Source organism: Hippoglossus stenolepis, chromosome 13, assembly GCF_022539355.2.
Source record: "Hippoglossus stenolepis isolate QCI-W04-F060 chromosome 13, HSTE1.2, whole genome shotgun sequence".
Lineage (NCBI taxonomy): Eukaryota > Metazoa > Chordata > Actinopteri > Pleuronectiformes > Pleuronectidae > Hippoglossus > Hippoglossus stenolepis.
This window is the reverse complement of record NC_061495.1, coordinates 4,124-14,181: the sequence shown is the minus strand read 5'-3', so window position 1 is coordinate 14,181 and position 10,058 is coordinate 4,124.

Below are 10,058 nucleotides of genomic sequence, written 5' to 3'. Positions count from 1 at the left end.
GATCAGGTGAATCAGGTGGATCCAGGTGAATCAGGTGAATCAGGTGGATCAGATGAATCAGAGAATCAGGTGAATCAGTGAATCGGGTGAATCAGGTGAATCGGTGAATCAGGTGAATCAGGTGGATCAGGTGAATCGGGTGAATCAGGTGAATCAGGTGGATCAGGTGAATCGGTGAATCAGGTGAATCAGTGAATCAGGTGAATCGGTGAATCAGGTGAATCAGGTGGATCAGGTGAATCGGTGAATCAGAGAATCAGGTGAATCGGGTGAATCAGAGAATCAGGTGAATCAGAGAATCAGGTGAATCAGGTGAATCAGAGAATCAGGTGAATCGGGTGAATCAGAGAATCAGGTGAATCAGAGAATCGGGTGAATCGGGTGAATCAGAGAATCAGGTGAATCAGGTGAATCAGAGAATCGGGTGAATCGGGTGGATCGGGTGAATCGGGTGAAGTGGATCGGGTGAATCGGGTGAATCGGGTGGATCAGGTGAATCAGTGAATCGGGTGGATCGGGTGGATCAGGTGAATCAGGTGAATCAGAGAATCAGGTGAATCAGTGAATCGGGTGAATCAGAGAATCAGAGAATCAGGTGAATCGGGTGAATCAGGTGAATCAGGTGAATCGGGTGAATCAGTGAATCGGGTGGATCAGGTGAATCGGGTGAATCAGTGAATCGGGTGGATCAGGTGAATCCAGGTGGATCAGGTGGATCAGGTGAATCGGGTGAATCAGGTGAATCGGGTGGATCAGGTGAATCCAGGTGGATCAGGTGAATCAGTGAATCAGTGAATCGGGTGAATCGGGTGGATCAGGTGAATCAGGTGAATCGGGTGGATCAGGTGAATCAGGTGAATCCAGGTGAATCAGGTGAATCAGTGAATCGGGAATCAGGTGAATCAGGTGAATCAGGTGAATCCAGGTGAATCAGAGAATCAGGTGAATCAGAGAATCAGGTGAATCAGGTGAATCAGTGAATCGGGTGGATCAGAGAATCAGGTGAATCAGAGAATCAGGTGAATCAGGTGAATCAGAGAATCAGGTGAATCGGGTGAATCAGGTGGATCAGTGAATCGGGTGAATCAGTGAATCGGGTGGATCAGGTGAATCCAGGTGGATCAGGTGAATCAGTGAATCAGGTGGATCAGGTGAATCAGGTGGATCAGTGAATCAGGTGAATCAGGTGGATCAGGTGAATCGGGTGGATCAGGTGAATCAGGTGGATCAGGTGAATCCAGGTGGATCAGGTGAATCAGTGAATCAGGTGGATCAGGTGAATCAGGTGGATCAGGTGAATCCAGGTGGATCAGGTGAATCAGTGAATCAGGTGGATCAGGTGAATCAGGTGGATCAGTGAATCAGGTGAATCAGGTGGATCAGGTGAATCGGGTGGATCAGGTGAATCAGGTGGATCAGGTGAATCCAGGTGGATCAGGTGAATCAGTGAATCAGGTGGATCAGGTGAATCAGGTGGATCAGTGAATCAGGTGAATCAGGTGGATCAGGTGAATCCAGGTGGATCAGGTGGATCAGGTGGATCCAGGTGGATCAGGTGGATCCAGGTGATCCAGGTGGATCAGGTGGATCAGGTGGATCAGGTGAATCAGGTGAATCAGGTGGATCAGATGAATCAGAGAATCAGGTGAATCAGGTGAATCAGTGAATCGGGTGAATCAGGTGAATCGGTGAATCAGGTGAATCAGGTGGATCAGGTGAATCAGGTGAATCGGGTGAATCAGGTGAATCAGGTGGATCAGGTGAATCGGTGAATCAGGTGAATCAGTGAATCAGGTGGATCAGGTGAATCGGTGAATCAGGTGAATCAGGTGGATCAGGTGAATCAGGTGAATCGGGTGAATCAGAGAATCAGGTGAATCAGGTGAATCGGGTGAATCAGAGAATCAGGTGAATCAGGTGAATCAGAGAATCAGGTGAATCAGGTGAATCAGAGAATCAGGTGAATCGGGTGAATCAGGTGAATCAGGTGAATCAGAGAATCAGGTGAATCAGAGAATCGGGTGAATCGGTGAATCGGGTGAATGGGTGGATCGGGTGAATCGGTGAATCGGGTGGATCAGGTGAATCAGTGAATCGGGTGGATCGGGTGGATCAGGTGAATCAGGTGAATCAGGTGAATCAGAGAATCAGGTGAATCAGGTGAATCAGTGAATCGGGGAATCAGAGAATCAGAGAATCAGGTGAATCGGTGAATCAGGTGAATCAGGTGAATCGGGTGAATCAGTGAATCGGTGGATCAGGTGAATCGGGTGAATCAGTGAATCGGGATCAGGTGAATCCAGGTGGATCAGGTGGATCAGGTGAATCGGGTGAATCAGGTGAATCGGTGGATCAGGTGAATCCAGGTGGATCAGGTGAATCAGTGAATCAGTGAATCGGGTGAATCGGGTGGATCAGGTGAATCAGGTGAATCGGGTGGATCAGGTGAATCAGGTGAATCCAGGTGAATCAGGTGAATCAGGTGGATCCAGGTGAATCAGGTGAATCAGGTGGATCAGATGAATCAGAGAATCAGGTGAATCAGTGAATCGGGTGAATCAGGTGAATCGGTGAATCAGGTGAATCAGGTGGATCAGGTGAATCGGGTGAATCAGGTGAATCAGGTGGATCAGGTGAATCGGTGAATCAGGTGAATCAGTGAATCAGGTGAATCGGTGAATCAGGTGAATCAGGTGGATCAGGTGAATCGGGTGAATCAGAGAATCAGGTGAATCGGGTGAATCAGAGAATCAGGTGAATCAGAGAATCAGGTGAATCAGGTGAATCAGAGAATCAGGTGAATCAGGTGAATCAGAGAATCAGGTGAATCAGAGAATCGGGTGAATCGGGTGAATCAGAGAATCAGGTGAATCAGGTGAATCAGAGAATCGGGTAATCGGGTGGATCGGGTGAATCGAGAATCGGGTGGATCGGGTGAATCGGGTGAATCGGGTGGATCAGGTGAATCAGTGAATCGGGTGGATCGGGTGGATCAGGTGAATCAGGTGAATCAGAGAATCAGGTGAATCAGTGAATCGGGTGAATCAGAGAATCAGAGAATCAGGTGAATCGGGTGAATCAGGTGAATCAGGTGAATCGGGTGAATCAGTGAATCGGGTGGATCAGGTGAATCGGGTGAATCAGTGAATCGGGTGGATCAGGTGAATCCAGGTGGATCAGTGGGATCAGGTGAATCGGGTGAATCAGGTGAATCGGTGGATCAGGTGAATCCAGGTGGATCAGGTGATCAGTGAATCAGTGAATCGGGTGAATCGGGTGGATCAGGTGAATCAGGTGAATCGGGTGGATCAGGTGAATCAGGTGAATCCAGGTGAATCAGGTGAATCAGTGAATCGGGTGAATCAGGTGAATCGGGTGAATCAGAGAATCAGGTGAATCAGAGAATCGGGGAATCGGGTGAATCAGAGAATCAGGTGAATCAGGTGAATCAGAGAATCGGGTGAATCGGGTGGATCAGGTGAATCAGGTGAATCAGAGAATCAGGTGAATCAGTGAATCGGGTGAATCAGAGAATCAGAGAATCAGGTGAATCGGGTGAATCAGGTGAACAGTGAATCGGGTGAATCAGTGAATCGGGTGGATCAGGTGAATCGGGTGAATCAGTGAATCGGGTGGATCAGGTGAATCCAGGTGGATCAGGTGGATCAGGTGAATCGGGTGAATCAGGTGAACGGGTGGATCAGGTGAATCCAGGTGGATCAGGTGAATCAGTGAATCAGTGAATCGGGTGAATCGGGTGGATCAGGTGAATCAGGTGAATCGGGTGGATCAGGTGAATCAGGTGAATCCAGGTGAATCAGGTGAATCAGTGAATCGGGTGAATCAGGTGAATCGGTGAATCAGAGAATCAGGTGAATCAGAGAATCGGGTGAATCGGGTGAATCAGAGAATCAGGTGAATCAGGTGAATCAGAGAATCGGGTGAATCGGGTGGATCGGGTGAATCGGGTGAATCGGGTGGATCGGGTGAATCGGGTGAATCGGGTGGATCAGGTGAATCAGTGAATCGGGTGGATCGGGTGGATCAGGTGAATCAGGTGAATCAGAGAATCAGGTGAATCAGTGAATCGGGTGAATCAGAGAATCAGAGAATCAGGTGAATCGGGTGAATCAGGTGAATCAGGTGAATCGGGTGAATCAGTGAATCGGGTGGATCAGGTGAATCGGGTGAATCAGTGAATCGGTGGATCAGGTGAATCCAGGTGGATCAGGTGGATCAGGTGAATCGGGTGAATCAGGTGAATCGGGTGGATCAGGTGAATCCAGGTGGATCAGGTGAATCAGTGAATCAGTGAATCGGGTGAATCGGGTGGATCAGGTGAATCAGGTGAATCGGGTGGATCAGGTGAATCAGGTGAATCCAGGTGAATCAGGTGAATCAGTGAATCGGGTGAATCAGGTGAATCAGGTGAATCAGGTGAATCCAGGTGAATCAGAGAATCAGGTGAATCAGAGAATCAGGTGAATCAGGTGAATCAGTGAATCGGGTGGATCAGAGAATCAGGTGAATCAGAGAATCAGGTGAATCAGGTGAATCAGAGAATCAGGTGAATCGGGTGAATCAGGTGGATCAGTGAATCGGGTGAATCAGTGAATCGGGTGGATCAGGTGAATCCAGGTGGATCAGGTGAATCAGTGAATCAGGTGGATCAGGTGAATCAGGTGGATCAGTGAATCAGGTGAATCAGGTGGATCAGGTGAATCGGGTGGATCAGGTGAATCAGGTGGATCAGGTGAATCCAGGTGGATCAGGTGAATCAGTGAATCAGGTGGATCAGGTGAATCAGGTGGATCAGGTGAATCCAGGTGGATCAGGTGAATCAGTGAATCAGGTGGATCAGGTGAATCAGGTGGATCAGTGAATCAGGTGAATCAGGTGGATCAGGTGAATCGGGTGGATCAGGTGAATCAGGTGGATCAGGTGAATCCAGGTGGATCAGGTGAATCAGTGAATCAGGTGGATCAGGTGAATCAGGTGGATCAGTGAATCAGGTGAATCAGGTGGATCAGGTGAATCCAGGTGGATCAGGTGGATCAGGTGGATCCAGGTGGATCAGGTGGATCCAGGTGGATCAGGTGGATCAGGTGGATCAGGTGGATCAGGTGAATCAGGTGAATCAGGTGGATCAGATGAATCAGAGAATCAGGTGAATCAGGTGAATCAGTGAATCGGGTGAATCAGGTGAATCGAGAATCAGGTGAATCAGGTGGATCAGGTGAATCAGGTGAATCGGGTGAATCAGGTGAATCAGGTGGATCAGGTGAATCGGTGAATCAGGTGAATCAGTGAATCAGGTGGATCAGGTGAATCGGTGAATCAGGTGAATCAGGTGGATCAGGTGAATCAGGTGAATCGGTGAATCAGAGAATCAGGTGAATCAGGTGAATCGGGTGAATCAGAGAATCAGGTGAATCAGGTGAATCAGAGAATCAGGTGAATCAGGTGAATCAGAGAATCAGGTGAATGGGTGAATCAGGTGAATCAGGTGAATCAGAGAATCAGGTGAATCAGAGAATCGGGAATCGGGTGAATCGGGTGAATCGGGTGGATCGGGTGAATCGGGTGGATCAGGTGAATCAGTGAATCGGGTGGATCGGGTGGATCAGGTGAATCAGGTGAATCAGGTGAATCAGAGAATCAGGTGAATCAGGTGAATCAGTGAATCGGGTGAATCAGAGAATCAGAGAATCAGGTGAATCGGGTGAATCAGGTGAATCAGGTGAATCGGGTGAATCAGTGAATCGGGTGGATCAGGTGAATCGGGTGAATCAGTGAATCGGGTGGATCAGGTGAATCCAGGTGGATCAGGTGGATCAGGTGAATCGGGTGAATCAGGTGAATCGGTGGATCAGGTGAATCCAGGTGGATCAGGTGAATCAGTGAATCAGTGAATCGGGTGAATCGGGTGGATCAGGTGAATCAGGTGAATCGGGTGGATCAGGTGAATCAGGTGAATCCAGGTGAATCAGGTGAATCAGGGGGATCCAGGTGAATCAGGTGAATCAGGTGGATCAGATGAATCAGAGAATCAGGTGAATCAGTGAATCGGGTGAATCAGGTGAATCGGTGAATCAGGTGAATCAGGTGGATCAGGTGAATGGGTGAATCAGGTGAATCAGGTGGATCAGGTGAATCGGTGAATCAGGTGAATCAGTGAATCAGGTGAATCGTGGAACCAGGTGAATCAGGTGGATCAGGTGAATCGGGTGAATCAGAGAATCAGGTGAATCGGGTGAATCAGAGAATCAGGTGAATCAGAGAATCAGGTGAATCAGGTGAATCAGAGAATCAGGTGAATCAGGTGAATCAGAGAATCAGGTGAATCAGAGAATCGGGTGAATCGGGTGAATCAGAGAATCAGGTGAATCAGGTGAATCAGAGAATCGGGTGAATCGGTGGATCGGGTAATCGGGTGAATCGGGTGGATCGGTGAATCGGTGAATCGGGTGAATCAGGTGAATCGGGTGAATCAGGTGAATCAGGTGGATCAGGTGAATCGGTGAATCAGGTGAATCAGTGAATCAGGTGGATCAGGTGAATCGGTGAATCAGGTGAATCAGGTGGATCAGGTGAATCAGGTGAATCGGGTGAATCAGAGAATCAGGTGAATCAGGTGAATCGGGTGAATCAGAGAATCAGGTGAATCAGGTGAATCAGAGAATCAGGTGAATCAGGTGAATCAGAGAATCAGGTGAATCGGGTGAATCAGGTGAATCAGGTGAATCAGAGAATCAGGTGAATCAGAGAATCGGGTGAATCGGGTGAATCGGGTGAATCGGGTGGATCGGTGAATCGGTGAATCGGGTGGATCAGGTGAATCAGTGAATCGGGTGGATCGGGTGGATCAGGTGAATCAGGTGAATCAGGTGAATCAGAGAATCAGGTGAATCAGGTGAATCAGTGAATCGGGTGAATCAGAGAATCAGAGAATCAGGTGAATCGGTGAATCAGGTGAATCAGGTGAATCGGGTGAATCAGTGAATCGGGTGGATCAGGTGAATCGGGTGAATCAGTGAATCGGGTGGATCAGGTGAATCCAGGTGGATCAGGTGGATCAGGTGAATCGGGTGAATCAGGTGAATCGGGTGGATCAGGTGAATCCAGGTGGATCAGGTGAATCAGTGAATCGGGTGAATCGGGTGGATCAGGTGAATCAGGTGAATCGGGTGGATCAGGTGAATCAGGTGAATCCAGGTGAATCAGGTGAATCAGGTGGATCCAGGTGAATCAGGTGAATCAGGTGGATCAGATGAATCAGAGAATCAGGTGAATCAGTGAATCGGGTGAATCAGGTGAATCGGTGAATCAGGTGAATCAGGTGGATCAGGTGAATCGGGTGAATCAGGTGAATCAGGTGATCAGGTGAATCGGTGAATCAGGTGAATCAGTGAATCAGGTGAATCGGTGAATCAGGTGAATCAGGTGGATCAGGTGAATCGGTTGAATCAGAGAATCAGGTGAATGGGTGAATCAGAGAATCAGGTGAATCAGAGAATCAGGTGAATCAGGTGAATCAGAGAATCAGGTGAATCAGGTGAATCAGAGAATCAGGTGAATCAGAGAATCGGGTGAATCGGGTGAATCAGAGAATCAGGTGAATCAGGTGAATCAGAGAATCGGGTGAATCGGGTGGATCGGGTGAATCGGGTGAATCGGGTGGATCGGGTGAATCGGGTGAATCGGGTGGATCAGGTGAATCAGTGAATCGGGTGGATCGGGTGGATCAGGTGAATCAGGTGAATCAGAGAATCAGGTGAATCAGTGAATCGGGTGAATCAGAGAATCAGAGAATCAGGTGAATCGGGTGAATCAGGTGAATCAGGTGAATCGGGTGAATCAGTGAATCGGGTGGATCAGGTGAATCGGGTGAATCAGTGAATCGGGTGGATCAGGTGAATCCAGGTGGATCAGGTGGATCAGGTGAATGGGTGAATCAGGTGAATCGGGTGGATCAGGTGAATCCAGGTGGATCAGGTGAATCAGTGAATCAGTGAATCGGGTGAACTGGTGGATCAGGTGAATCAGGTGAATCGGGTGGATCAGGTGAATCAGGTGATTCCAGGTGAATCAGGTGAATCAGTGAATCGGGTGAATCAGGTGAATGTGAATCAGAGAATCAGGTGAATCAGAGAATCGGGTGAATCGGGTGAATCAGAGAATCAGGTGAATCAGGTGAATCAGAGAATCGGGTGAATCGGGTGGATCGGGTGAATCGGGTGAATCGGGTGGATCGGGTGAATCGGGTGAATCGGGTGGATCAGGTGAATCAGTGAATCGGGTGGATCGGGTGGATCAGGTGAATCAGGTGAATCAGAGAATCAGGTGAATCAGTGAATCGGGTGAATCAGAGAATCAGAGAATCAGGTGAATCGGGTGAATCAGGTGAATCAGGTGAATCGGGTGAATCAGTGAATCGGGTGGATCAGGTGAATCGGGTGAATCAGTGAATCGGGTGGATCAGGTGAATCCAGGTGGATCAGGTGGATCAGGTGAATCGGGTGAATCAGGTGAATCGGGTGGATCAGGTGAATCCAGGTGGATCAGGAATCGAATCAGTGAATCGGGTGAATCGGGTGGATCAGGTGAATCAGGTGAATCGGGTGGATCAGGTGAATCAGGTGAATCCAGGTGAATCAGGTGAATCAGTGAATCGGGTGAATCAGGTGAATCAGGTGAATCAGGTGAATCCAGGTGAATCAGAGAATCAGGTGAATCAGAGAATCAGGTGAATCAGGTGAATCAGTGAATCGGGTGGATCAGAGAATCAGGTGAATCAGAGAATCAGGTGAATCAGGTGAATCAGAGAATCAGGTGAATCGGGTGAATCAGGTGGATCAGTGAATCGGGTGAATCAGTGAATCGGGTGGATCAGGTGAATCCAGGTGGATCAGGTGAATCAGTGAATCAGGTGGATCAGGTGAATCAGGTGGATCAGTGAATCAGGTGAATCAGGTGGATCAGGTGAATCGGGTGGATCAGGTGAATCAGGTGGATCAGGTGAATCCAGGTGGATCAGGTGAATCAGTGAATCAGGTGGATCAGGTGAATCAGGTGGATCAGGTGAATCCAGGTGGATCAGGTGAATCAGTGAATCAGGTGGATCAGGTGAATCAGGTGGATCAGTGAATCAGGTGAATCAGGTGGATCAGGTGAATCGGGTGGATCAGGTGAATCAGGTGGATCAGGTGAATCCGGTGGATCAGGTGAATCAGTGAATCAGGTGGATCAGGTGAATCAGGTGGATCAGTGAATCAGGTGAATCAGGTGGATCAGGTGAATCCAGGTGGATCAGGTGGATCAGGTGGATCCAGGTGGATCCAGGTGGATCCAGGTGGATCCAGGTGGATCAGGTGGATCAGGTGGATCAGGTGAATCAGGTGAATCAGGTGGATCAGATGAATCAGAGAATCAGGTGAATCAGGTGAATCAGTGAATCGGTGAATCAGGTGAATCGGTGAATCAGGTGAATCAGGTGGATCAGGTGAATCAGGTGAATCGGGTGAATCAGGTGAATCAGGTGGATCAGGTGAATCGGTGAATCAGGTGAATCAGTGAATCAGGTGGATCAGGTGAATCGGTGAATCAGGTGAATCAGGTGGATCAGGTGAATCAGGTGAATCGGGTGAATCAGAGAATCAGGTGAATCAGGTGAATCGGGTGAATCAGAGAATCAGGTGAATCAGGTGAATCAGAGAATCAGGTGAATCAGGTGAATCAGAGAATCAGGTGAATCGGGTGAATCAGGTGAATCAGGTGAATCAGAGAATCAGGTGAATCAGGTGAATCAGAGAATCAGTGAATCGGGTGAATCAGGTGGATCAGTGGATCGGGTGAATCAGTGAATCGGGTGGATCAGGTGAATCCAGGTGGATCAGGTGAATCAGTGAATCAGGTGGATCAGGTGAATCAGGTGGATCAGTGAATCAGGTGAATCAGTTGGATCAGGTGAATCGGGTGGATCAGGTGAATCAGGTGGATCAGGTGAATCCAGGTGGATCAGGTGAATCAGTGAATCAGGTGGATCAGGTGAATCAGGT